Genomic DNA, 7666 nt, shown 5'->3' on the forward strand with positions numbered 1-7666 from the left:
ATTTATTCAGCCATCAGTTGGTCATTTATTGGCTCGCTTTCTGCCAGACTCGTTTTACTGTAATGGAAGCTTGATTTGAGGAAGGGAAAAAAAACCTGGCTGATCAATTTGTATTCATTAATTCTTCATATTAAGACCATCAGCAGATTAAAAAACAACAACCCCAGAGTTGATTGATTGTATCAGTTGGGATCCATCTATCTGCATGAAATAATTCATAAGAGAACAACCCCTTGCTTGGAGTTTGATGATACTCACATCACAATTTAGGAGACACGCATTGCCTCTTCTAAAAAGATTACCGTATGCAGGGTGTTTTTTTGGGAGGGGGGGTTGTGTGTGTGCCAAATGCATTACAAATAATTAAAATGGCTGGTTTTAAAAAATATAAATACAGTGGTACCTCTGGTTGCGAACGGGATCCATTCCGGAGGCCCGTTCGCAACATGAAAAGAGCGCAACCCGCAGCAGTGCATCTGCGCATGCGTGGGTCGTGATTTGCTGCTTCTGCACATGTGTGTGATGTTATGTTGTACATCTGTGCATGCGCGAGCGGCAAAACCCTGAAGTTACCCTTTCTTGTACTTCCCGGTCGCCGCAGGACATAACCTGAAAGAACGTAACATGAAGCGGAACGTAACATGATGCGCACGATGTCATTTTGCACATCTGCGCATGTACGAGCGGCGAAACCCAGAAGTAACCCTTTCCGGTACTTCCAGGTCACTGCGGGACGTAATCTGAAAGAACGTAACATGAAGCAGACGTAACCAGAGGTACCACTGTAATAATAATCTCCTAGCTGATACGGCAGGGAGACTTTCATCAATCGAAATATTTCATTATATTGGAGGATGCGATCCTGTGCTCATTGGCCAAGGAAGAAGCCCCACTGAAGTGGGATGATTCCTGAGATGAAATGTTTAAAGTTGCAGTGCAAATGCTATAACCCTGATTGTCGCTTACATTTTATTCCTCTGATCTGCACAGGAAGTTATTTAACAGCTACTAGTGTATTGCTTGTTAATTTATAGGATTTCGTTTCCAGACCTTTTCTACACACCTTCCAGCATGTCAATATCCTTCTTAAATTGTGGTGCCCAGAATTGTACACAGCGTTGGAGGTGCAGACTCACCAAGGCAGAACAGAGGGGTAACTATTACTTCCTCTCAATAAGAAACTGGATTTAAATAGAACATTGGGTCCCAAAGTAAACATAGATTTTCCCAGTAAACAAAGGACCTGGATCTTTACACATAAGCACACAAACACTTGTATAAGAGTTTCCTCCATTTAAATAAATAAATGGAGAAACCATTGTTAGATACCAGGAATTGTACATCCGAACTTTCGCACTCACCACAAAACTGTGGTGCAAAGATTTCTTGCTGGGACAGCAGAAGGAAACATCTGGGTTAAGAACACAGGGAGAATTGCAGGGTGCATGGCTTTTAAAAGGGATTTGGACAGGAAGGTGTGATGGTTTGAAGTGTGCCAGGAATATGGTTTGGAGTCTGTCCACAGCAGAGTTCACTGAGGAGGACAGAAGAACAGAAGCTGGAGGTTCAGGCAGAGGATTTCGTCCGGGCAGAGCTCAGAGATCAGGACTCTGAGACGGAGTGAAGACTTAGAAGGCCGAAGCTGCAAGCCCTGCAAACCATCAAAATAAAAAATGGTAATGCAAAGCAAGGACCCCATTGGTTGGAAAACTCCACAAACTGCAGAGTTGCTTCATGCATTGAAATGAATCGGTGGTGTTCACGAAAAAGAATTTGTGTCTTGGGTTAGGACTTGGTTCGCATCTGAAGCTCACTTTGGCCAGCTACTCTGTGTGTGTGTGTGTGTGTGTGTGTGTGTGTGTGTGTCTGTGTGTCTGTGTGTGTCTGTGTGTGTCTGTGTGTGTGTCAGCCTAGCCTTCCTCACAGGGTCGTTGTGACAATAAGCTCCTCTTCCTCCCTGTTTACATTGATCTCCTTGGGGGGGGGGATATGGGATATAAATGGAATAGTGAATAAGAAGAAAATGACTGGGCTTACCAAAAAAAAGTCGGCATAACAGAATACCAGCACAAAGGCATTCAAAAACAATGCCCAAAGGATCAGATCAGCTTTATTTATTTATTTATTTATTTATTTTATTAACATAGAAAAAACATACATATACATTTACACAACACATGTACACAACACACTACCTAATTTTCATAACATAAAACATACCTACATTATACTATACTATACTATACTATACTATACTATACTATACTATACTATACATCCAGTAGTGAGAGCTGGGCCATAAAGAAAGCTGATCGCCGAAGAATGGATGCTTTTGAATTATGGTGCTGGAGGAGACTCTTGAGAGTCCCACGGACTGCAAGAAGATCAAACCGATCCATTCTGAAGGAAATCAGCCCTGAGTGCTCACTGGAAGGACAGATCCTGAAGCTGAGGCTCCAATACTTTGGCCACCTCAGGAGAAGAGAAGACTCCCTGGAAAAGACCTTAATGTTGGGAAAGATGGAGGGCACAAGGAGAAGGGGAGGACAGAGAACGAGATGGTTGGACAGTGTTCTCGAAGCTACCAGCATGAGTTTGACCAAACTGCGGGAGGCAGTGGAAGACAGGAGTGCCTGGTGTGCTCTGGTCCATGGGATCACAAAGAGTCGGACACGACTAAACCACTAAACAACATACTATACATATCTACATACCTACACAACTACCCCACACGGACACCCGCCAAGTGACTTGACTTCCAGCCGTTCTTGTTACGCTACTTTATTTTTACAACTAGCTTAAACGCATTTTATTATTTCTTTTATCTCTTCTCTTATCTTAACTTTACTCTCACTCTAATCATTTTCTGGATTCACTCAGTATCTGTCAGAAATTCTACTTTTTCCACATAAATGTTGATGTATTCCTACTCCTTATTCACTTTTTGTACCATATCTCCTCTTATCCTACCTGTTAGTTCGGCAATATGGAAGTATTCCATCATTTTAGATAACCAGTCTGTTTTAGTTGGGACGCTGCTGCTTTTCCCATTTTTGGCAATCAATAACCTTGCCGCCGTAATTGCATACATAAATATTGGTCTGACCGTTCTTTTTATTTCCTCTGACATGATACCTAGGAGAAAGGATTCTGGGTTTTTTCCAAATGAAAATCTAAACATCTTTTTCCGTTCATTATAGATATTTTCCCAGAATCCCACTATCTCTTTGCACTCCCACCACATATGTAGAAAGGTTCCTACCTAAAGGATCAGCTCTAAAAGACTTTCGCTGGATGGTTGTGGGCCAGTGATCCACTATCATTCGGCTCAGCCTACCTCAGAGGGTTGTTGTAAGGATCAATGGAACCACGCCAGGCATTCTGCCCTGAGCTCTCTGGAGTTGGTTAGAGCGTGATGCTGATAACGCCGAGGTTGCAGGTTCAATTTCCGTAAGGGACAACTGTGTGTTTCTGCATTCCAGGGGGTTGGACTAGATGATCCTCAGGGTCCCTTCCAAGTCTGTGATTCTATGATTCTGCGCTGAGAATTTGAAAGGAGAGTTGCTGTTCCCAGAGTGCAAATTTGCCCCACTTTTGCCTGTCTCAAAGATGAATTGCAGGCTGTGATATTCTTTCAGAAACCTGTTTGAAACCTGGGAAAGAGAAATGTGTGCCTACGTATTAAAGGCCTTTGAAGATACAGTATGCTGCTACCAGACCCACACCTGACATTCAGGTGGGCATAGTTTGCCAGGTGTTATGTACTGAGTTGAATAGGATCCAGAATGCAGCAGTCTGATTGGTCCTAGAACTATAGGATCCAGAATGCAACAGTCTGGTTGGTCCTAGAACAATAGGATCCAGAATGCAGCAGTCTGATTGGTCCTAAAACAATAGGATCCAGAATGCAGCAGTCTGATTGGCCCACAGGAGCCACCCAATCCAGCTCCAGGTGGAAGTGAATCCGCAACCTGATTGGCCTACAGGAGAATCCCGGAATTAGCCAATCACATGGGGCCCATTGTGTAAATACTGTATAAAAAGCAGACGTTCTGGGGGAACTTGCATTCCTCCTCACCACTATGAGCTGAATAAAGGTAAAGGTAAAGGGACCCCTGACCATTAGGTCCAGTCGTGGCCGGCTCTGGGGTTGCGGCGCTCATCTCGCTTTATTGGCCAAGGGAGCCGACGTACAGCTTCCGGGTCATGTGGCCAGCATGACTAAGCCGCTTCTGGTGAACCAGAGCAGTGCACGGAAACACCATTTACCTTCCTGCCAGAGTGGTACCTATTTATCTACTTGCACTTTGACGTGCTTTCGAACTGCTAGGTTGGCAGGAGCAGGGACCGAGTAACGGGAGCTCACCCCGTCGCAGGGATTCAAACCGCCGACCTTCTGATCGGCAAGTCCTAGGCTCTGTGGTTTAACCCACAGCGCCACCTAAAGAGCATGGAATCCTCTCTCGACTCTGAGTATATTTCACCAGGGATGGCCAGGTGGGCCAAATTTGGACCCCTGGTGGGGACAAAGCTGACCCACTGACTAGAGGTGCCACCCTAACCTTAGAGCAGCAGTTCTCAACCTGTGGGTCCCCAGATGTTGTTGGACTACAACTCCCATCATCCCTGAGCTCTGTCCTTGCTAGCTAGGGGTGATGGGAGTTGTAGTTCAACAACATCTGGGGACCCACAGGTTGAGAAAGGCTGCCTTAGAGGGTTGAGATGCCCCACTGCTGGTGTGTGTCGTGTGAAACAAAGCCTTGCTCAAGCCATGTTTGGCTCTTAAAAATGACTCTGTCTTCAACCAAAACATATGTTACTGTGGAACTTAGGAAACTGAGTTATACAGAAAGAAGGTTCTTTTCATCATATGTGGTGGTCTTGTTGGAAGGTTAAAGCTTACTGGGAAATGATATATAATGAATTGAAAAGAATGTTCAACATAACTTTAATTTAAAAAAGAAGCTTTTCTTTTGGGAATTATAGGGACAGAATTAGCTAAATTGTATAGAAATTTATTTATGTATGCTACTACAGCAGCAAGAATGCTACTCCCCCCAAAATGGAAAGAAGCAGAAGTCCCAGCAAAGGAAGAATGGATACAGAAACTCATGGAATATGCAGAAATGGCGAAACTCACCCGAAGAATAAGAAATCAAGATAACAAATTCTTTATAACAGAATGGAAATGGTTTATTGAATATTTACAGATAACTTGTAAACAGATAAAAACATTAGCAGGATTATCGTAGTTTTATAAGAGCATATATTTACAGATGATAATTAAATGAGTAAGTTAAATGAATTTGGACATGCAGAAGATATGGGGGGGAAATTAATTTAGGGAACCGCAGAAGGCGAGGGAAGGAAGTCAAATTTTGAAATGTTAAAATGGATTGTAAAATTAATGAAATGTATAAATTTGCAAAGTATAAATAAAAAACTTTTTTTTAAAAAAAGGAAGATGCCTTATACAGAGTCAGACCACTGCCCCACAGTGCTCTCCAGGCCTTCACACAGGAGCAGTCTTTGACCAGCTCCATCCAGAGATGCCAGGGATTGAATCTGCTGTGCAAAACAACACATAGAAGACTATGGAACTCCTTGCCACAAGAGGCAGTGAGGCCAGCAACTTGGGTGGTTTTATGCATAGCTCAGTTGGTTAGAGAGTGGTGCTGACAATAATAATAATAGTAATAATAGTACAGTGGTACCTCGGGTTACGTACTGAATTCATTCCAGAGGGGAGGTCCGTTCTTAACCTGAAACTGTTCTTAACCTGAAGCACCACTTTAGCTAATGGGGCCTCCTGCTGCCGCTGTGCCGTCGCTGCACGATTTCTATTCTCATCCTGAAGCAAAGTTCTTAACCCGAGGTAATATTTCTGGGTTAGCGGAGTCGGTAACCTGAAGCATATGTAACCTGAAGCGTATGTAACCTGAGGTACCACTGTAATAATAATAATAATAATAATAATAATAATAATAATAATAATAATAATTTTATTTATACTCCGCCCTCACTGGCCAGAGCCAGGCTCAGGGCGGCTAACATCAATAAAAACACAGTAAAAACATAATAGGGGAAAGAGAGAGAGAAAAAAAAAACCCCAATTTAAAATACAGGTTAAAATGCAATTTAAAACGCAGCCTCATTTTAATGTAGCCGATAAATCAAGACCATAAGGGGAGGGAAACATAAGGGTCAGACTGAGTCCAAACCAAAGGCCAGGCGGAACAGCTCTGTCTTGCAGGCCCTGCGGAAAGATGTCAAGTCCCGCAGGGCCCTGGTCTCTTGTGACAGAGCGTTCCACCAAGTCGGGGCCAGTACTAAAAAGGCCCTGGCCCTAGTTGAGACCAATCTAACCACCTTGCAACTTGGGAACTCCAATATGTTGTTATTTGTGGACTTTAAGGTCCTCCGCGGGGCATAATAGGAGAGGCGGTCCCATAGGTATGAGGGTCCTAGGCCGCATAGGGCTTTAAATAGCAAGGTTGCAGGGGGTTAGATCCTCTAAGCCCTTCCAACTCTAAAAAATTCTATGATTCTCCACAGTTGGAGGCTGCAATACTTCTGAGGTAATGGTAACGCGGGTGGCGCTGTGGTAGAAACCACCGAGTCTCTTGGGCTTGACGATCGGAAGGTCGGCGGTTCAAATCCCTGTGACGGAGTGAGCTCCCGTTGCTCAGTTCCAGCTCCTGCCAACCTAGCAGTTCGAAAGCACACCAGTGCAAGTAGATAAATGGTATTATAAACCAGTAAGGTTATATCATATTACAAAATCTGGAAGTAAGAATTGCTGGAGGAAATGTGGAGTGATGAAAACGTACAGTCATATGTGGTGGGATTGTCCATTAGTTAATGAATTTTGGAAACACATTTGTATAGAAATATGGGGCATTGTGGGAAGTAACGTGGAAATAACTAAATTAATGGTTCTTGTTACCCAGTACTGCGTTAAAAACAAAAGAGGAAAGTAAATGGGTAAAATTGATGGTAACTGCAGCCAGACAGGTTATAGCGAGTAACTGGAAAAATGCAGAAGAGCTAGGGATGAACCAATGGAGGAAAAAAAACTGAATAATATTATAATTTTAGAATACCTAACTGTGAAAATACATAGAATGAAAGGGTTTAAGGTCAGTGAGAAGGAGGAGGATTGGTTTGAGAAGATACTCAATTATTTGAGTAGGTTTGAACAATTTGGGGCAATTAAAATGTTAAAAGTTAAATATGTTATTATTGAATATTATTATTGAATATTATATTATTGAATATTGTATATTATTGAGTATTGTATACCCAATGTATCAGCTGCCAGGGGGTTTCACTGTTTGTGTTTTGGCGGTTGGTAAAAAAATAAAAGTAAAAAAAAACCAACCCCTTAGCGCATTGCGGGAGGGCCATGCTCAGTGGTAGAGCATCTCGTGAGAGCATAAGAGCAGTCTGCTGGATCAGGCCAATGGCCCATCCAGCCCAGCACCCTCTTCTCGTAGGAGCCAACCAGATGTCTGCGCGAAACCCACAAGCAGGAACCGGGCCCAAAAGCCCTCTCTCCTTCTGTGGTTTCCAGTAACTGGTGTTCAGAAGCATGGCTGCTTCTAAGTATGAAGACAGAGCAGAGCCTCTTTTAAAGCCATCCGAGCTGATGGCCAGCATTGTCCCC

Source organism: Podarcis gaigeae (assembly GCF_964106915.1).
Source record: "Podarcis gaigeae genome assembly, chromosome: 4".
In the NCBI taxonomy this organism is placed as follows: Eukaryota; Metazoa; Chordata; class Lepidosauria; order Squamata; family Lacertidae; genus Podarcis; species Podarcis gaigeae.